Below are 22,999 nucleotides of genomic sequence, written 5' to 3'. Positions count from 1 at the left end.
TGAAGAATTATGCCCAAAACATGAAGGAGAAAAGGTTTTCCCAGCTTCCCTGATTTGCCCAGATTTCTACCATCCATGTTCATCTGCCTCAACCCCTGAGAGAAGATATCTTGATCCTTTTATACTGATTTGGTTCTCTGTACATGAAAACCACTGCTATTGAGGCTTGTGATTACATAATCATCTTGAGATATTTCCTGTACTATTGTGGGTCCCAATCTGATTTCTTGCCCTTGCAATTCAGGCAGAGCCTGGCAGTCACACTTTCCCAAGCACATAAACATCAGAGCAGGTTCATACAGGCCCTTTCTCCTCCATGCACAGGAAAAAAAGAACTGGACGCTCAGCTCTTTGCTGCTTTTCATTTTTAGACACACTTCACCTTTCCAGAAACAATTTATGGAGAAAATGCTAAATAGTCTGCCCTACATTGAGATCCATCTCAAAAAATGTCTCTTAGGGTGAGAAAGGGTGATGGATTCCAAGTAGTTAGTTTCTAAGGTACAGTTGTAGACCTTCAGAGTCAGGTTGTTAATTCAGTGATATTAACTTTTGAGTCACTTGACTAGTCAGTTTAGGAAGCAACAATTCTCTTAAAACTCTTATAATTACACTTGGACAAGTTTGCGCGTAGGACCACAAGTCCATCAGCTTATTATAACCATGGCGCGTTTCACACACCATCTTCATTATCTTGTGCTAAAGAAGAGAGCACACACTCTTCTGTGGGTAATTTTAGATTGGCCACTGACACACTCCGCAGTGTTTATAAAGAAAACAAAACTTGGATGTTGGCCCTTTTAATTATAACTGGCAGAATTGCTACACCCAAAAATCACATAATCTCTTCACCATATTATATCTTTGAAGACATCTGCTTACAAAGCAGTAACAAGGAACTTGAAATCTAAAAACAAACTTTGTACTAGATTGATTGGTTTGGCGAGCCATGCTTCTGAAGTACTGACGGATTCTGAAAGATATATTCCTGAACTTCAGGGAAAGTTTAAAATATACTATCATGGAGCTACATGAAATTGTCCTTGATCTGGACAGGCAGATTAGAGTTCATTATTAGAGCATCTGTTGTGAAAGAAAATTGTCTAGCCCAATGGAAGATGCTGTAAATTTTACCAGTCATTTCTTCAGTTTTGTTTCACAGTTTCCAAATAAATGTCTTGTTAATGAAACATTTTGAGAAGTTCAGGGCACTCTTTCACCTGAGAAATGATCATCCTTACGACACTATTTTCTAGGTGCTTTATATAATATTTTGAAGACAACTGAAAAAACTGGACATTCCATCAAAGGATGAAAGCTGATCTATGACATCATCTTGACTATTCATCCAGAAGTGTAGCTGTCCATTCCCATGTATTTGGACATGATCTGAGCTCATCTTTGAGTAATTACACTGCGATCCTAGTCACTTACCTTTGGGCAGATCATTTTACGGCTCACAGAGTTCTTAAATGTGTGGTGCTGTAACCTGAAAGATAAAAGGGAACAGTTAATTATTAATTAATCTGTGCTTTGCAGATGAGTAAGAATCTTTTCTTTTGTAGGGTGCTTGTGCACATGCAGTTGAACTAAGTGCAAATTAAAATGCAAAGGCCTGAATATCTTGCCAAAATAAAATTGCCTACGTCTTATGGAGTCGTATAATTCATAAGATCCCACCCTCCTTCCATAACTCTAGCCAAAGAGTCTGTTTTTCCTTCCCTAACAGTGTTTTCTGAAACCCAGGACTAGTTGTTAAACACTAACATGACTTAAGGCGGCTGCTGGAAAAGTGAAAGCAATCTCATTGTGCTGCATTAGTTCAACCACAATGACTAACAAATTTCAACATTTAGAATATCCAATTGGACAAATATTTACTGCTCAGTTAGTAAGTTTATTTCAAGAGTCTTAATCCAAAATTACTTTGCTGGTGGTAGTGCTTTGAACATTGTCTGTATTTTAGACAAAGTGATTTTACATTTATAAATAGGTACATTACCTAAAAATGATCAAATTGGGTGTATAACTTTTTAAAAGTCAAAAGTGCCCAAGAAGCTTCAAGTATGCTGATATTTATTGTCATTTTAACACTAATTTTATTACTCAAAGGTATTTTTTCCCAAAGGCTTCCTGAGAAGCACAGAATAACTGTTGTTAGCCCAGAGCCTGAACTATGAACTGTTAACAGCCGGGGAATTTCCAGCTTCCAGTATTTTAGTGCATGCTTGGATATACATTATTTTGCTCATGCAACTCCTTCTTGCAAATGCATAAGCCGAGAATGTTAATAATTTTGGTATGAATTAAAAACTTCTGAATGTCAGCATATATGTAGCACAGACTCAGGAAACATTGTTAGAACTAGCCAACCACTAGGATGAAAGAAAGTGTGAAAGCAACACACACACACACACACACACACACACACACAATTACAGTACAAAGAACAATTTATTTTAATGGAGCTAGTTCAGCATTTCCATTTTGTGCATTTATGGCACAGTTATTCCACATGTTTTCTCCTTCCTTCCTTCCATCCTTTTTCTTTCGTTTTCTTTCCTTTCCTTCCTTCATTCCTTGCCTCCTTCCCTCTTTTCTTTTCTCTTTTCCTTCCCTTCCCTTCGCTTTCTTTTCTTTCCTTTTCTTTTCCTTCTCCTTCTCTTTTCTCTCTTCTTGTTTTCCTCCCCCCCCCTCCTCTTCCATCTTCTGCTTCTGACAGGTCATGCCAGGAAGACTTTGGCTGAAGAAAATCTGTACAGACAAGAGATAATGGAAGAGGAAAAACAAAACAACACCTATCCTATGGGGATGCCATTCTAGAACTTTCTGCCATTCTAGAACTTTCTTTGCCAGGGAGTCAGACCAGGATGTTTGGAGCTAGGTACATTTGGGGGAAAGCCTTGGGCTCTCAGAACTTCCACAGATCACTGGAGAAGGGGTGAAAAAAGATGATTAGGGGCTCTGATTAGAATATTAATGTGGCCTGTGCTAAATCTTACTTTTTTTTTTAAGATTTTATTTATTTATTTGACAGACAGAGATCACAAGTAGTCGGAGAGGCAGGCAGAAAGAGGGGGGAAGCAGGCTCCCTGCTGAGCAGAGAGCCTGATGCGGGGCTTGATCCCAGGACCCTGAGATCAAGCCTCTTTAACCCACTGAGCCACCCAGGCCCCCCTAAATCTTACTTTCTTCAGGGTAGCTTTGTGCTGACAGACAGGCGTCCAAATTATAAGATCTGGGTGATTTTTAGACAAGTCTGTTTTGCAGGACTTGCCTTTTAAGGTGTTTTCCTGGGCCAAGAAAAATCTCTATCATCAAGACAGGATAAATACATATGTACTCACTGCAAATTAATATGTCTCAAAGGCTGCTAATGTGCGAAATTCCTCCCTGGCTCAGAGAATCTAGAAAACTTGTGACTTCTGCACAACTCTCTCAAATGCGAAGGAAGCAGGCAGGACTGGTCTTTGATTCTCTTAGGGAATGTAAAGAGTGAGTAATGGTACAAATAAAATTATGTTTATTTTTATTTTATTCACAGCATTTAATTATAGAGGGAGATGGGTATTCAGATAGCAAAACAGCCATAAACAAGGGAAAGGTTCCTCGTTCTTTTTAAATGAACGCTCTGTAACAGCTGGGCAGAGCATTACTGGAACACCCAGCTAAAGACAGAACCCATAAGCCTACGTGTTCACTTCGGGTCTGTCAAATAGTGCACTGTTGGTCTATTTTTCAAGCCATTTCTCTGCAGTAACTTGGCATTCGATAGGATTACCTTTAGATCCTGGTCTGAGTTTCTGCTATGCCTGAAAAGATTGTCATCTTTTGATTTAAAGATAATAGAGCCAAACATGTGAAACTGTTCTGTAAAGAGTCAACCTGTGACTCATAACCAAATACCCAAAAAGATTTTGTCTATAGTTTGTTTTCTTACCTCATTGTTGTAACTAAAACGATCAAATGACTAGTTTCCATTATAAACACTATATATTTATTTTATAAAAAGCTTGACATTCTTCAGAAATGAAATGTAATAGTATCATAAAACTGAGAGGTGATTCTTTTCCCCTGATGACTCAGAACATTTGCTGATTGTAATTTTAATTCAAAAGTTTCACCAAAAAAGATGAATCAATTTTGCTTAAGTCTAACAATTGTCAATTAAAAAAAAAATGTGAACAGGCCAGACACAGATAAAACCAAATTCTGAGGCATTAGAACGGTATAGTGGAGGAGGAACAAAACACAACTGAACACTGGCAATGCAATTGACCATTCAAAATATAGTTAATAAGTTCCCAAACATACAAGTTTGAATTTTAAAATTAAGCCTCCCAATTGCCAATTTCAAAAAATGTAATGAGTTTAGAGTGGCCTTTTTATTATGCATGGTTTTATGTCTTTGGATTTCAAAATTACCTAGCATGCATTTTCAACTTTGCTACAATTTCTGGGCTGTTTTCATTTCTATTTTAAAAAGGCTAAACAGTAAGATGTGCCTCTGCTTTGCATTCTAATTGCATGTAACTGATTTGCACAGCAGAACAAAAAACTCATTTTCAGATTAAGAATCGTGCACCAAGAAATAATTATTGTTCTACTAGAAAAAAAAAACACTATTTTCCCACTTTCTCCCCTCATTTATGTGAACTGTTTGCTATGTTTTCCCCTAGGTTGATCTCTTTTATAGACCACCGTGCATTGCTCTTTAGGGACTAAAACAATCCAAATGGAAACAAGGAACATACAACTGTTTTGACTACATTCTTCTGCCTGCAACATAACACTTGCCTTTATTATTTTATCTTCAACAATCAAGGGGTGACTAAATGGTTGCAGGTGGTGATGAAAATAAAAGCCATCCATCATTATTTATTAGGCATGAAAAAGATACACAATAATGTAATTTAATCTCAGAGCAGACAATTATTTCCACATATTGATAATACAATGTGAAAACTGTCATGAATTCTAATATGGTATTTTGGCTTTATTGTTGCACCACGGCCAACATGACAAATAATGAAATTGTCTCAAAAAGAAGATAAAGGTAATTATGTGCATGTGTCAATATCATGGGTAGAAAACATATCGCTTCTTCATTACAACTTACCCAATTCGAAAGTTTGAAGTGGAAAAAAAGTACATGTTCAGTTTTCAATATTTAAAACACCATCTCTTACATTCACACCACAATCTCTAATCTGAATAAACATTGACTATGTAAGAGTTTTATCATATAAAAGTTTTGAAGACTAGCCAGTCTGCTAAAATATTTGCGAGAAGCATATATACACCATAGGGTCGAATTTCTAACATGTTCTTTGGTTCACTTTAGTCTGGGAAAAATCTGCAGATGAAAACTCTGTGATCTCTACTTTGGGTAGCATACACATGACTATTAAATGTAGCAAAGAGCGTACCTTTTAGCCAAATAAAGCAAGAAATGGCTGAAAATAAACATCTTTGGTAGGAAAAAACCTGACTGATGAAATGTTCAGTCAGAAAAAGGGAAAGCAAGTTTCTCTTTATATTAAATGATTCCTAGTTCCACGTGGTTGTCGAACTCTATCCTCAAATAGGCCTTGGAAGGTGAACATATGACAAAAAAGGAACTGACTAGTATTTGATCTCTGTAGATGGAAACTAAAAACATTTTATGACTTGTATTTGAAAGATTTGGGTTTGTGCCAGAAGAGAGATCATGATTAGAAGGTTTCCTTGTTAGAAATAAATGAGATGGTTTTCAAAGTACCTGTTCATTATACAGTGTACACACACACATACATTCTACAATATATATACATAGCACGCTCAAGGCTTGCTTGAAGACATAGTTACTCACCATTCATATATTGATTAGGGATATAAATATAAGCTCACTGGATAAGATAAATGACCTCCTCTTAGAAAAATGCCTTTAGAATTATTAAAGAGGAAAAATAGGTTAGATTTGGCTTTGGGTGATGGACAGGATCTGGAAGAAAAAATATCCCTGAGTGATCACAACACTGTGCCCATTCTGGGCAAGGAGAAAATTTATATATCATGTGGTTACTCAATTTTATAAAGGGAATCTAAGAACAAGTGTAGGCACTGGTTAGGAAAAACAAATGAAAGGAATAATTTAAAAAGTCAATAAGCCACAGGAAATCTGGAGACTGTTTAAAAACACCTTATTGGAAGTCTAGCAAAAGTATGTGCTAGAGATCAAAGGGACACTTGGAAATGTGGCCCAAGTAAGGAAACCAGGGAGATCCGCAAACTATGGCAGGTCAGGTGTGAACAAGAACACAGGCGAGCCAAAAGAGAATTCAAGTGTACCTTGCAAGTGACTCCAAAGCTAATAAAAATGTTCTTCAAAATATATCTGTGGCAGGAAACCAAGTAGAGAACTAATGGGCCAGTCAAGTGACACACTCTGGGAGGAAGAGATATGCTTCTTAGAGGATGGAAACTCTTCTAACTTTACTCAAGATGATTCATTCATTCATTCATACATTCACTTTTATTCACTCATTCAATCACCCACTTATCCATTCACTTTATCATTTAATTATTAAAAAAATTTACAAATGCCTACCATGAACCAGACTTTGGGTTTACCACTAGGAATATAGAAATGCATTAATCATTCATTTATTCATTCTTTTTTTTCCTCTCACTTAATCTTCGATGCATCTATCCATCATGCATTTGCTTATCTATCCATTCAAAAAAAAAAAACCCTGCAGAATGTGTATCATGAGACAGACTCTGGGTTGAGTACTCGGAATATACCAATATGTAAAATATCCATTCATTCAGCTAACAAATATTTGAGTGTCTGCTATGTGCCAACCATGGGTCTAATTCTTTGAAATAGGTTAGTGCACAAAAGAGTCGACATTCTTGCTTGAATCTAGCTTTCTTTTTAGCAGTGACTAGCCGTGAAGGTAGGCAATACATACAAGGAGCTAATCACAAAATCCAAAGCAGTCATTTAGTATGGTTAGTATTATGAGCGGCAAGTCCAGGTAGCTGTGTGTGCCTGACAGGGACCCCATCAGAGAAAGAAGCATCCTATCGACAGAGCTGAAGGAAAAAGAGCAGAGAGAGAGAAGGAGTAGCAGGAGGTGATGATGGCACGATGGTAGCTCCATTTGGGGCTTGGTAGGCCACATGAAGAATACTAGCCAGGCCCTCCCTTCCTCCCTCCCTCCCTCCCTCCTCTCTCTCTCTCTCTCCGTTCCTTCCTTCCTTCCTTCCTTCCTCCCTCACTCTCACCTTTCTTTCCTTCCTTCCTTCCTATCATGGTAAGTGTACACTTTAGTCCCCATCCCCATCACCAATTTCATCCATTTCCCATTACCTCCCCTCTGGTAACCATCAGTTCTTTATTAAGAGTCTGTTTCTTGGTTTGTCACTTTTTCCTTCATTCACTTGTTTTGTTCCTTAAATTCCACATGTGAGTGAAATCCTATGATACTGGTTTTTCTCTGACTTACTTCACTTAGCATTATACTCTCTGGCTCCATCCACCTTATTGCAAATGGCAAGATTTCATTCGGTTTAATGGCTGAGTAATATTCCATTTTGTGTGAGTGTGTGTGTATGCATATGTATGTATGTACAACATATAGGTATATTTATATATGAGATATATACGTATCTCACATCTTCTTTATCCATTTATCTACACTATCCATGGCACTTGGGCTGCTTCCATAATTTGGCTATTTTAGATAATGCTACAATAAACATAGGGTACATATATCATTTCAAATTAGTGTTTTAGTACTCTTTGAATAAACACCCAATACTGAGATTACTGGAACATAAGATAGTTCTACTTTTAATTGTTTCGAGGGATCTATGTACTGTTTTTCAGTGCTTACACCAGTTTGCATTCCTACCAACAGTGCACGATGGTTCCTTTTCCTGCCCATCCTCACCAACACTTGTTGTTTCTTGTGTTTTTGATTATTATCCTTCTGACAGGTGTGAGGTGATAACTCATTGTGGTTGGGTTTGCATTTCTCTGATGATTAGTTATGTTGAGCATCTTTTCACATGTCTGTTGGCCATTCAAAGAACACTAGGCTTTATCTTAAGACAAGGAAATCAGCTGAAGTATTTTAAGCCAGAGCAATCTGCTGAAAAATTCTGACACTCTTCCACTCAAAACCCAGCAATGGCTTCCTACTTCGGAGTCAAAGCTGAAGTCCTTACAGTGACCTATAAGACCCTCCATATTCTATTCTCATTAGCTCTCTGGCTCAATTTTTTAAACTCCCTCCTCTGCTCACTCTACTTTTGCTGCACTAGGCTCTTTGTGTCCACTGGCTATGCCCCTTCCCCTCCACCCATTCCAAATGGACCCACCCCTACCTTTTGAAGTCCTTGCTCAAATTTCTCCTTGTCTATGGGGCATATCCTGAAGACTAGGCTTAATACTGTAATTTCCTCACCATTTCTACCTTTCTCTTGCTTTGCATTTCTTCCCTCTTATAGCATTCATTACCTCCTGGTATTTATTTATTATGTTTTGTATCATGTCTATGTCTTCCAGTCGAATGTGTTTTCCATGAGGCAGGAATTTTTGTCCTTTGTTCCCACTGATCCTAGTCAACTAAAAGTGTGCCCTGGACATACAATTTAGTAATCATTTGCTGAACAAATGAATGAATGCATTGAGCAACATAGTCATATTGGAATTAAAAATTATTCTGGCTGAAGCCTGAAGAAAAAGTTGGGAAGAGTTACATACAGATGTAGAGGGTGTATGTGTGCTCTAATTGAAAAGCAATTGCAATTTAGGCTAGGGCAATAATGCTACAGAGAGAGGCAGGTAAATAGGTTAAAGGGTTTTTTTTTTTTATGGGTAGACTCACCACAGTTTATTTTCAGTAGTGTGCTGGAGCTAGTTGGCTCCCACTAGTTCGTGGAAGCCAATAGTTAAATTTTCAGGTTTTGAGGAATTTTCTTAGTTGGTTATTACACATAGGCATTATTAAATATTAAATTAAACTTAAAATTAAATATATTAAAATAAAATTAATTCAAATGTAATGAATTCATAATTATTTTATTACATTTTACTCTTATTTGTGCTCTTCATGTTATTTGTGTCTTTTGTGTTTGTATGGGAAATAACATATGATGGGGTGTTACTGCACAAATCTTCCCAACTCCACGTTCAGTTATGTCATGTCTGCAGTTCGGAATCAGTCATAGCAGGAGTATTTAATCCTTGGTAATTGTCAAATGCTATAAATCAGGGTTTGCTTTTTTATGTTGTTGACTTTCTAGATTTAAGAAAGTGATGGAGAAAATGTTAATAATACAGATTGATTTTAAAAGTGTGTCATGTCTGCAGATGTTTCATTGTTAATATTACACAATATTGAGGAAACATTCCTCCAGTATGTGAAGACAATGATCTGATTCAGCAAAGAATTCATTCACATCATTGAAAAAAGAATGAAATTTTGACATATATCTTTGTTGTTTCTCTTGTGTCTTACTCTTCAATGTAAAGAGAACTATCAACCAATATACCCATCTGAAATACACTCAGTTGCAACCACAAGTTGACTATGGATCCAAGAATTTGGCAAAAAGGAATGAAAGCATTCTGTGAGAATCAATTGGCTCTAAGAAATTTACAACAGGGAACTATATATTTCATTATTTGTAAACTATTTGCTACACATTCCTCATATCAATAGTGTGATGATTTAAATATATATGCATACATTTTCTTTTTAGGAGAACTAGTTATTAAACAGCACAGGTATATATGAGTCAAGACAGAAGGTGTTGTCAAAGATGCTGCTAGTTTCTGTCTTGTTCAACTGCCTATATAATGGTACCAATTTCCTTACTCAGGGAACACTAGACAGGGGCAGCGTTGGCAGATGGGGACAGAGAAGTCTTTGTCATGGGCTAGGCTGGGTAATATTGACTTTAAAGAGACAGACTACACAGTCTGGTGGCCAGTTGGATCGATCCAAAGCTCTGGAACTCAGAAGGTAACTCTAAGCTGGAGCCATCATCATTTAGGCTGTATCCATGAAGAGTTAAGTAATTGAAGACTTGAGAGTGGATAAAACTATTCTGTGTTTTTTCCAAATTAACTTTCAAAGTAGAACTTGGAGGCATTTAGATAAAAGTGTTCAATGCTGGATGTTTTAGTTCTAACAAATTAATAGCACAAGTATTATTGGGGCTGAACAATATCTTCTAAGAATATTGGAAGCTTCCATGATGAAGATATAGTTCCATGACCAAGGATATGTTCTCATTTATTAGAGAAGGATGCCTGACTTAATGGGTAGTGTCAAAAATATAGATTACTATTGGAAGCCTGTGATAAGCAGAAGACTACATAGAGTGCCATGTATAAGGGGACTTGAGTTATTTACTTACTACCTACTAATGACCTGAATACTGTATGAAGGGGTAGTTAATTGATAACTGATATAAAATGTGGGGGTCAGATCCTCAAAAACAGGTTCTTTATTTGAAGGCTTTATATTTGCCAAGATGCATAAAACTACAGGTTCATGAAGGTGAGTGAATCCCCAAAAGGGTAAACACAAAGAAATCCATTCTAAGACACATCATAATTAAGTGTTCAAAAACTAGAAACAAGGGAAAAATCTTGAAAGGAGCAGAGAAAATAATACCTTACCTATAGGGGAAAAACAATTAGGATGACATAGTATTTCTCAACAGAAATCAGGGAGGCCAGAAAGAAGTGGCACAATATCTTGCAGGTGCCGAAAGAAAATAACTAAAAGGCAGAATCCTATATCCAGTGAAAACATTCTTTAAGAATAAAGGGAAACCAAGATAATCCTAAATAGAGGAGAACTAAGAGAATGTGTAGCCAGCAGATATCCTCTAAAAGAATGGACAGAGGAAGTTTGTGAAATGATAAAAATAAGGAACATCAAGAAAGAAGAAATAATTTGATAAATGAAAACACTGGTAAATACAGTAGACTTTTCTTCCACTCTTGAGTTTTCCAAGTTCTGTTTGATGATTGAAGCAAAAAACGGAACACCGATGGGGGAATCCATCAGAATCCTAGAGGAGAACATAGGGAGTAATCTCTTCGATATCAGCCACAGCAACTTCTTTCAAGATATGTCTCCAAAGGCAAAGGAAACAAAAGCGAAGATGAACTTTTGGGACTTCATCAAAATCAAAAGCTTCTGCACAGCAAAGGAAACAGTCAAAAAAACAAAGAGGCAACCCACGGAATGGGAGAAGATATTTGCAAATGACAGTACAGACAAAAGGTTGATATCCAGGATCTATAATGAACTCCTCAAACTCAACACACACAAAACAGGCAAACATATCAAAAAATGGGAAGAAGATATGAACAGACATTTCTCCCATCAAGACATACAAATCGCTATCAGACACATGAAAAAAATGTTCATCATCGTTAGCCCTCAGGGAGATTCAAATTAAAACCACATTGAGATATCACCTTACACCAGTTAGAATGGCCAAAATTAACAAAATAGGAAACAACATGTGTTGGAGAGGATGTGGAGAAAGGGGAACCCTCTTTCACTGTTGGTGGGAATGCAGGTTGGTGCAGCCTCTTTGGAGAACAGTGTGGAGATTCCTCAAGAAATTAAAAATAGAACTTCCCTATGACACTGCAATTGCACTCCTGGGTATTTACCCCAAAGATACATATGTAGTGAAAAGAAGGGCCATCTGTACCCCAATGTTTATAGCAGCAATGGCCATGGTGGCCAAACTATGGAAAGAACCAAGACACCCTTCAATGGACGAATGGATAAGGAAGATGTGGTCCATATACACTATGGAGTATTATGCCTCCATCAGAAAGGATGAATACCCAACTTTTGTAGCAACATGGACGGGACTGGAAGAGATTATACTGAGTGAAATAAGTCAAGCAGAGAGAGTCAATTATCATATGGTTTCACTTATTTGTGGAGCATAACAAATATCATGGAAGACAAGGGGTGTTAGAGAGGAAAAGGGAGTTGGGGTAAAATGGAAGGGGAGGTGAATCACGAGAGACTATGGACTCTGAAAAACAATCTGAGGGGTTTGAAGTGGTGGGGGTGTGGGAGGTTGGGGTACCAGGTGGTGGGTATTATAGAAGGAATGGATTGCATAGAGCACTGGGTGTGGTGAAAAAATAATGAATACTGTTTTTCTGAAAATAAATAAATTGAAAAAATTTTTTAAAAAATTAAAAAAAAGGAACACTATGTGATTTGATTCTAAATGTATTAATTTAAAAAAAAAGCAGGAATTACTCTATTAATATCAGATAAAACACACTTCAGATCCAAGAATATTAACACAGATAGCCATTTTATAATGATAAAAGGGCCAATCTACCAAGAAAATGTCTGAATTGAACAGAAGACCTACAAAATATGTAAAGCAAAAACTGAAAAACTGAAATCCCAAATTATTTATAATCAGGAAAACTAGAGAGAAAAGCAGCAATGATCTGGAAAAACTCAACATCATCCTCCCAAGTTCTAAGTGATATTTGTAGAATTCCCCCTCAAGCCATAGCAGAGTGCATATTCTTTTTAAGTGCCCATGGAAAATATGCCCAAATGGATCATATCATGGGTAATCAAACAAACCTCAACAAATTTTAAAGAATTCAAATCCCACGGAGTATGTTTTATGATCATAAGAGTATCAAACTAGAAATCAATCTTTCAAACAGAAACATAGTAAGAAAATCTCCAAACACTTGAAAACTAAACAATACACTCCTGAATAGATCAGGGGTCAAGAAGGAAATATCAGAGGAAATTTTAAAATACACTGAATTGAATGAAAATAAAAGTACAACGTATAAAAATTTGTGGGAAGCAGCTAAAGCAGTGTCAAGAGGGAAATTTATAGCACTAAGTGCTTACATTAGAAGAGAAACCAGGAAAGCCTCAGATCAATAATTTAGGCTCTCACAAGAACCTAACAAAAGAAGAGCAAAAGAAGAAGGGAGAAGAGAGGAAATACTAAAGAGCAGAAGTGAATGAATTTGATATAGAAAAATGATAAAATTAAAAAAATAAAGATCTGATTCATGGAAATGATTATTAACAAATTCACAGTAAGATAGAAAAAGATAAAAAAGACACAAATTACTAAAATCAGGAATAAAAAAGATGCTATCACTATAGACCTTGGTGACATCAAAATTATAAGAGAATACTACAAACAACTCTATACACATAGGTTTTACAACATAGAAAAAGTTGACTAATTCCTGAAAAACTCAAACTAACAAAACTATCTCAAGATGAAAGACATTAACCCTATGACAATTGAGGAAGTTGAATTCATAATTGAAAAAATTCTCCCATGGAAATTTCTGGTCCCATATGGTTTCACTGGAGAATTTAACCAAAATTTTAAAGAAGAATTGAAGCTAGCTGTATACAGTCTCTTCCAGAAAGAGAAAAGGAAAACCTTTCCAATTCATTTTATGAAGCTAACATTACTCTGATAATGAAACCCATGACAGTGTAAAACAGATCAAAACAAAAGCTAGAAAACAATATTCTTATGAGCATAGATGCAAAAATCTTTACAAAAATAAAAGCAAATAGAATTCAACAATAAATAAAAAGAACTATATGGTCAAGTATAGTTTACTTCAGAGATCCAAGACTGATTCAGTAATTTGAAAAATCAATGTTAACCCACCATATTAACAAGCTAAAAAATGAATTTCATATGAATTTTATCAATTGGTATGGAAAATATTTTATAAGTTTAAACACCCATTCATGATAGGAACTCCCAGAAAAATTAGAATAGAGGGGATATTCCTCAATCTGAAAAAAAGAACACCTACAAAAACCTTAAGCTTATAGCATACTCAATAGTGAAATACTGATTTCTTTCTCCTGAGATTAAAACTTGAAAGAAGACAAGGATATCTGCTCTTGCCATTTCTATGTAGCATTGTACTAGAGCTCCTAGTCAGGGTAATTAATCAACTCATTTTTGACAAAGGTAAAAAGAAATCCAGTGTGAGACACCTGGGTGGCTCTGTGGGTCAAGCATGCCTTTGACTCAGGTCATGATCCAGGGTACTGGGATTGAGTCCTGCATCAGGCTCCCTGCTTAGCTGCCCTCCCTGCTTGTGCTCTCTCTCTCTCTCTCTGACAGATAAATAAGTAAAGTCTTAAAAAAAGAAAAAAAGCAATCCTGTACAGGAAAGATAGATTTTGCAATAAACAGTGCCAGAGCAAAGGAACATCCAAAGGTGAAAAATGACTTGAGACTCATAACTTCTGCAAAATTGAACTCGAAATAGAGTGTGGACTTGAATGTAAAATTATAAAACTTCTAATTGTTTTAAAAAAGATTTATTTATTTATTTATTTATTTGAGAGCAAGTGAGAGACAGCCTGCATGTGCATATGGAGGCTTGAGTGGGGGAGGGGCAGCACAGGGGGAGAGGAGGAGAAACCCTGCTGAATGCTGATCCCAATGCGGGACTGGATCTCCAACCCTGAGATCATGACCTGAGCCCAACTCAAGAGCTGGTCGCTGAACTGACTGAGCCACCCAGGGGCACCAAAAGTACAAAACTTTTAGAAAAAAATATGAGAATATCTTCAAGATCCAGAACAAAGCAAAAGGCTATTACCGTTGCCATCAAAAGCATGATTCATTTAAAAAAAAATGGATACAAAGGACTTCATTAAAATGGAAAGTGTTTGCTCCTATTAATTAGTATAAAAAGACAAGCAAGCTGCAGACTGGGAGAAAGTATTTGCAAACCACACGTCCAGTGAAAGACTGGCATCTATCTTATATGAAGAACTCTGAGAACTCAATAAACTCAAACAAACCAGTTTGAAAATGTGCAAAAGACTGAGTGATGTTTTACCAAAGAGGATATACAGATGACATGTAAGCATTAAAAAAAAATTCAACATCATTAATCATGAAGCAAATGCAAATCAAAACTACAATGAAATATCACTATACACCCACCAGAATGGGAAAACATGAAACGCTGGCAAGAATGTGAAGAAACTGCCTTTACACATGTCCCTGGTGGAAATGTAAAACAGGACAGTTACTCTAGAAAAGTTTGGCAACAGGGGAAATGAACTTTAACAACATACTCTCTTGAGTTCAATATTCAAATTATAGCATTTCAACATGTAATCAGTATTAACAATTAATAATGACATATTTTACATTTCTCTTTATGATAATGTTTCAAGTTCTGGTGTGTGTTTATACTTCAAGCACATTTCAATTTGGATTAGCCACACATCAGGTGTTCAAAAGCCACTTGGGGTTAGGGGCTAGTGTCTTGGGCCCTTTGAGTTTCCACACAAGATTTGAAAGGCAGAGGAAAAGCCTTCCTCTCCAGCAGAAGGTGCAGTGAGTCATGCTAGCATTGGCAGATAGGAGATAGGAGGTTTTGCCAGCAGCTTCTCTGAGTCCTAAAGACAGCTGAAATCATGAGTGACAGTTTCCTGTGATCCCTGAACTTGCTGATTCCTTGAACTTTAGTGGATTCTTGCTCAACCTTCACTTTCCCTGCTCTTTAAATGGTTGTATGTGACTTCCAATGTCCTATATTAAATCCCTTCCTACTGGAAATACCTAGAGTGGTTTTTGTTTTCAGGACTGAGCCCTGACTAATAAGGCTGGCAGAGAATATTTACTTCTCAGCAAATATCCATATGCTCTCCCACATTTCCTAGCACCCTTGCAGTTACGGAGCCTTGTATGTGGTTCAGGCCAATATGCTGAGAATTAGTGAAGGATGTTATTTGCAATCTGGAGCATTTAAGAGTTATGTGTGACTTCCTAGACACGTGCCCTCTGAGAGAACCTTAGTATCACATATTGATATGACGATGTCATGAGATAAAAGCCACAAAATTGCATGAATCACTAGAAGGGAGACAGATGCCCTGGAGGTGTCCCAACCCACCATGGAGTTTTCTTGAGCAAGAGATAAATTGTTGTTACTTTACGCCGCTGAAATTTCAAAGTTTGTTTGCTGCTATACCACAATCTAGATTATAATGACTAATATAGAAATTAGTCCTGGAAATAAACATCAGTATCCAACCCTAAAATAGGTGGCAGGGGCTTAATATTCCTGTGAAATAAAATGAACCAACACTTGACTGCTCGAGAATAGGGGATGTCACAGATTAAACAATGAAATCTGCTCTTGTGTAAGAACGGCAAGTGGTGCTGGTTCTTTGGAAGGAGAAGCCCAACATATTTTGAAATCATTAATAGTGACAGGAGAGAATATAGGGATATTCAGACATCTACTTAGGACTTTTTTTCATATACCCAAGACTATCTTGTGTAAGAAGTATATATGTGATTCTTTGAAACACCGTCTAAAAGACTAGGCTTAAAGAATGATGAGTGTCTCTTTAGAAGTAATGTAATTCCAGAAATATTAACAAATGGAGAAGGAAGAGATGTAGAAAGGAACCAATGTTACCATAGAAGAACATTTTTTAAGAGGCAAGATGTCAAAATGTTCTGTATATTCACTAAATAAAAGAAAATAAAATGTTTCAGAAATATGGAGAAGCAGGAGTCGTCCAGGGCTATAGGAGAGAGGCTGAGTTGTCTTGGTATTCAGGCAGGAGATAAACAACAGACTTGCAAAAGTCTAGAATAAAACTGGTGTTAATAATTAGTAAGTCTCAAATTGATCATTCAACAAAAGATGTATTAGGAGAAAAAAATAGGCCAAACATTTTCTCTTCTAGAAACAGATTGGGGATCACTGATTGATAAGACAATTTGTGGATGGCTCAAAATTGAAAGGATGGTCAATTTTTTGGCTGAAGAAGGCAAATTCTAAATGACTAAGAGAAAATAATTAAGATAAAACAGGTTTTAAAGCTACAAACTAGTAGATATATATTTCTTCAGCTAATCCCTTCCCCCCCAAAATTAAGCACAAAATAAAGGCTATTTAAATTAACACTTACAAATATGAAACATCTGGGATTTTATCTGTTTCATATTAAACAAGCCCCAAATAAACTGTTGTGAGTTCACATGTATTTAAAGCACTCTTGGGCAAAATTAATTACTGTCTATGATGAAAGATGTAATAATTTCTTACTAACCAGACCATAGCTAGAAGTGTGTGTGTTTAAACTTGGGATATTGGCAAGTTGAAAGTGAATTTTGGTTCTAAGCAAGAAAATAATTTCTAAAAATTGCTACTACTAAGTAGCATAGTTTTCAAGTGTTTACTCCTTAAATGGGAGGACCCATTTCCAACCCCCCAAATCTTTAAGCTATGTGAAGCAGATATAAACAGAGCTGCCCTATACTGTTGAGTTACCTGCGACTATAATCTCACTGCCTTTTCTTTCCCTGCAAGCTTAACAGTTATAATTGACAAACGAAATGGTCCGTTGTTTAAAGCGTACCATGTGATGACAGATACATGTATATATTGTGAGAAGATTCCTCCTATCAAGTTAATCAGCACACCGATCCCCTCACATATTTACCTCCCCCCCTTTTTAAAAAAAATTTTTGGTGAAAAAATTTAAGTTCTACTTTCAGCAAATTTCAATTATACCACATAGTGCTATCAACAACAGTTACCATGACATACGTTAGATCCTCAGACCTTATTCATATTTTATTTCAGCTTTTGTACCATTTTATGAACTTTATAATTGCAATTGCTCTGAAGCAGAGACTCAAAACTAAGGCAACCCCTCCTTTTGTTCTCTGGACCTCATATCTGCTTTTCCTCTCAATGATGCTAGTCTTGCAATTACACTCTTTCTTTCCTACCCCATTATTTTCTTCCTTTCCTTTGGTTTTAGTTTGTTTTCATCATCAATCTAACATGTTCTAGTGTAACCTTCTTCATTCACATTCCTTGTCCCCAGATTCCCCTCCATCTACAACTATACTGCTCAACTTTCTTCAAATGAAACTTCTTGGGAATCATTTATAGTCACTTTTTCTTGTATCCCATTTTTTTCTTGTTTTATATTCATCTGCTCTGGCTCTTGGCAAGGTGATCATGACCTTCACATGGAGAAACCCAATGGTCAGTTTTCTGATCTCTTTTTATTTGACTTCTTAAGCATCCTTTAAAAGATGCCTTTCCTTCTTAAAGCATTCTCGTCCCTTGGTGTGTGTTTTTTTAAGATTTCCTTATTTATTTGAGGGGGGGGAGAGGGAGAGAGAGAGCGAGAGCACGCACACGCATGTGCATGGGGTGGGAAGAGGCGGAGAGGGAGAATCTCAAGCAGACTCCCCACGGAGTGCAAGCTGGATTTGAGATATAATCTCACTTCCCTGAGATCAAGGCCTGAGCTGAAATCAAGAGTCAGATGCTTAATCAACTGAACCACCCAGGCGCCCCTTTTGTTTTTTGAGTTTTTTTTTTTTTTAAAAGCAGCACTCACTTAGTTTTCTGTCTTCTCTACTGAATTATTTTCAGGCTTTTTGTTCTTCCTTATCAGTTCATTTAACCTCTAATTGTTGAAATGCCCAATGGCTTAGCCCTAGGCTTCATCTCTGTTCTATCTGCATTTGCTCCTAGATGACTTCTTAAAATTCCAAAGCATTAATTATTATAAATATATTAACTGACTCCCAAATTTTCTCTCTAGGTTTGAACACTCTAAACTCTGATATTCAGGTGTCTACCCAACATCTTTTTTTGGACAATTAATAGGAATCTCCAATTTAGCATGAGTAATCAGGATTCTCTTTCCTTTTGTGCATCTCCCCTGCCCTGGTTATTCCATTTTGGGAAGTGCTACCTTTCCCCTACTTGGTGAGTGAAAACTGGGGAGTGATATTTGCTTCCTTCCTTATCCCAACTCTCACAACCAACCACTAGCAAATCCTCTCATCTTGTCTTTCAAATTCATGCCAGTGAGGTCTAGTTCCTTTTAATTCCTCTGCACATACTCTCATCTGTGGTCTGGATCATTTAACAGTTTCCCCAACTGTTGCTCAGCTAGCACCCTAGCTAATTTACAATCTCCTTTCTACATAATTCCTGGAGCGGTAGTCAAAGAATTCTCAAAAATCTTCCCATTGCACTTCATTGATGAGAAAGATGGTTCATGGGCCAAACTGGACTTTCTGAACACATGCTTGACCACCCCTACCTTCTCTCACTGCGATTTAGCCTCAGTGATCATCTTTCTGACTTCCAACGTGCCCAATTCCAGCTTGACTTGGGGCCTTTGTACTGGCTCTTCTTCCTGGCCTTGTGGAACAAGCTTCTCTGAATTCAAGCTTCTTCTGAATTTACCTCCTCAGAGAGCTCTTTTCTGGCGACCATCTCAAATAATATTCCCACCCCATTCATGCTCCATTCACATATCACACACATGTCTTGAATAATACAAAATGTGACATTGTAGAAACTTAAACAATTTTTGTAATATTGTTTATAGCATTTTTAGCATCTGAGATTTTATTTGTTTTTTAAAAATATAACCATCCAGATTGCTTCCTCCTTACCCAAATCATGAGTGGTGCCATGGTATCAAATGGAAAAGTCCAAGCCCTTTCAAGTGTCATCCAAGACCTCCATGATTTGGCCTATTTGACATTTATTCATTTTCTGCTTCTATCTATTTATTGCCCATGAATCCCATCATATTACAACCCCCCCCCCAATTACATTCTTCCCCCTGGGTACACAGAACACTTGCTTTCCCTTTATTTGTTAAGTGACACTTATCCTTCTTCTCAGACTCGGCTAATATGTTACTCTTTGGAGCCTTCAGGAATGACCATCTACTCTTCCTGTAGTCACAGAGCATTAGGTATATTCCTTTTGTGTAGTATGGCCCCTTGTCCATCTGCCTCAAATTTCCCACTTCTAAAGAGTGGGGGAGTGGTTTATTCATCTGAGTATTCTCACCACTCACATTGATTTTGGCACAAAGTAATTTTTTTTTATAGGTGACACATGCTTTTAATAACTCTCCCTAGTCTGAATACTTTGATTTCTCTTCTTTGAATACTTCTGGTTTGCTCATCTTAATTTTGAAGTGTGAGGCTTGGAAAACTGTAAATAAATTGGTCATAAATGATCTATATCCGTATCCCTAGGTTCAGCACCTGGCACATAGTAGCAACTCAACCAATGTTGACCATTGTATGAGAATGAATGTAGCACTATAGAACATGTAGATCCTCTAATCCCACTAGAACAGGATTTCTCTCTTTCTTCTCAACCCATGTGTACAATTAGTGAAGGTTGGTCACATATCACATATCTAAGTTATTTTATATTTTAATAATTACAACACGACATGATAAAATGTCTGTTAAGATCACTTATTTATCAGCAATCAGCAATCAGCAATCAACAGATACCTCTTCAGGACCTACTATGTACAAGACATTCTCGTAAACATTCAGGTTGACTAAAAAGATGGCATTAGTGAGGCTAGGATTGCTGTGGCAACAAAGATCTTCACATTTCAGTGGCTTCATAACACAAAGGCGTGATTCTGGTTCTTGTCACAGCCCGCCTGGGTATCAAGTGGGCAGTGCTTCCTGAGAGTGTTTGGGGATCCAGGCTCTGAATCTTCTACTGTGGGCTCTACCCCCTTCCAAGTCTTTGAGTCCTCTGCTGAGACTCCAACATCCTGCCAGTTGACTAGCAAACAGAAAATGAGGGAACAATCTTACAGGACAGAGAAGTAGCATTGACATTTCTTGACTACATTCTATTCGCCAAAAGTAGTCAAGCAGCCCTAAACTAACTAGAAAGGAGTTTTGAAAGTCTATTTCCAGGAAGAAGAGGATCAATTAAGATGGTTTCTGCTGTATATCTAGGGCCCATTTCCTCTTGGAGATGCCAATCTGTGGGGAGATGCTTCAATCTGATCCTACTACTTAACTTGAGAAAATTTGGATCATTAAGTACAACTTTTTCTTCTCCTACTGAGAAATAGATGCCAGAGTAATTAATCATGTGGCAAAAGAAACTTCAGGAAAAATTCTTAAATTCTTCAGGGAAATCTTTTAAAGGAGGAGTACATGAACTGCTGTCCATGAGATGAGTCCAGCCTGCTGTGTTGTTGGAAAGCCATCTCAGAATGGTTTTTACATCAATAAATGGTTGAAACACATCAAAAGAAAAATACTTCATGACACATGAGAACCGTATGAAATTCAAGTTTCAGTGTCCACACATAAAGTTTTATTGGAAAACTATCCTTACTGTGTATTTATAACCCATTGTGCTACAACAACAGAGCTGAGATGGAGACCAAATGTCCAGCCAAGACTAACATATTAATTATTGGGTCCTTTACAGAAAAAGGTTGCCCATCTCTGTGTAAAAGCATTTGAGTAGCATATATTTTAGTGTTGACAATTCAGTACCTTCATCATAAGTCATCCTCGTATTTGTATTTACTTTACAAAGGTGGGTCCCAGAAAGTAGCTGGATCTGATTATGAAAAATCAAATATTTGCCTAATGAAAAGTCAGGAGGGGAAATGAAGATGCCTTCAAACCCTAGAGATCGGTTTAGGTAAATAAGATAATTTACCTATAGATTATTAAGAGACAGTGGTAAGATCTCTTTTCCTGTGACAAATAGATGCTTCTATACTCAGATTATTTACTCAGGAACTTAGAGTCAGAAATTTCTCATTGCTAAAACAAGGCCTCTGGTACATTGGTACTTCAGCTCCCAACTCTCACAATTTCCAGACAAGGAGACATGGATGGAGCTGGTGGTCATAAATCAGAACTCCAACATTTCACTAAGAAAGATGATGTACTGTCAGACAAAATGACAATAAGTCTACTGAACTACAACGCACCAGGTTTTCAAAGAACATCTAGTAATTCAACTCTTTTTATAGTGTAAGACTTTTAATTCAACTCTTTTTAATTCAACTCTTTTTATAGTGTAAGACTTTTTTTTTTTTTTTTTTTTTTTTGAGAGAGAGAGAGGGAGAGAGAGAGTTTGTGTATGCAGGGGGGAGGAGCAGAGGGATCTCAGAGAGACTTCACACCCAGCACTAAAGCCAATGGGGGGGATTGATCTCACAATCCTGAGATCACGACCTGAGCTGAAACCCTGAGGCAGTTGCTTAACCGACTGAATCACCCAGACTCCCTCAAAGTATAAGGCTTTTGACTAAATGTCTAGAGCATACTATTTCTCTCAAGACATTCTGCAATTGAAAATTCATTAGTTTACACTGGCCACATTTAATGAATAGCCTAATGTATTCAAATGACAATGTGGATCAACACAGCCAAACAGACTTATTTTTCTTTTCAAGGAAATTCCAACTACGTTATGGAAATAGATGCAACATGGTAACCCAGGGAAAATTCCCGGCCTGATCTGTGCTGAATGGTTTCCTTTGAACTCTGCTTTGGAATTTCAACAAACGCTTATCATGACTTTGAATATTTTTTCACTTATAACTTCATATATAAATATTTCTATGTGTACTGTGAATATATATAGTGATGTATTTTTTATTAGTTCAAATTGACTTGTTAATGTAAATGAAACCAATCATGGTATTTTCAATAGAAGTTATAAAAACAACCAAGCCTTTTGCTCATTTCTGTGTCATAGCTTCCCCCTAATTAATACTGTGAGGTCCTTGTTTCCAAATAGAACACTGATGGAATTCTTGCTATGACAAGTTCATCTAGTCTAGTGAATGAGGCATGTAACCAGGATCTGGGATCAAAAAACTGGAGTTAAATTTCTATTTCTGCTCTTAACATGAAGTAAATCTTTAAGTTTACTTTTAAATCTCACACCTCCTGGTATGGATTTATCATGGCCCAGATGGATGAGTGATAGGTTTGCTCATTTTGTTTTCATTTTTGGATTGGGCAATTTTGACGGAAGAGAGCTAGAAGTGATTTTTAATTCAATACAATGCCCTAATTTTAGATCTCTTAGAGGAAAAACATGTCTGCTAAAGTTTCTATTGAGGGA

The sequence above is a fragment of the Mustela lutreola genome, chromosome 2, assembly GCF_030435805.1.
Source record: "Mustela lutreola isolate mMusLut2 chromosome 2, mMusLut2.pri, whole genome shotgun sequence".
Taxonomy (NCBI): domain Eukaryota; kingdom Metazoa; phylum Chordata; class Mammalia; order Carnivora; family Mustelidae; genus Mustela; species Mustela lutreola.
Note: the sequence above shows the minus strand (reverse complement) of the source record.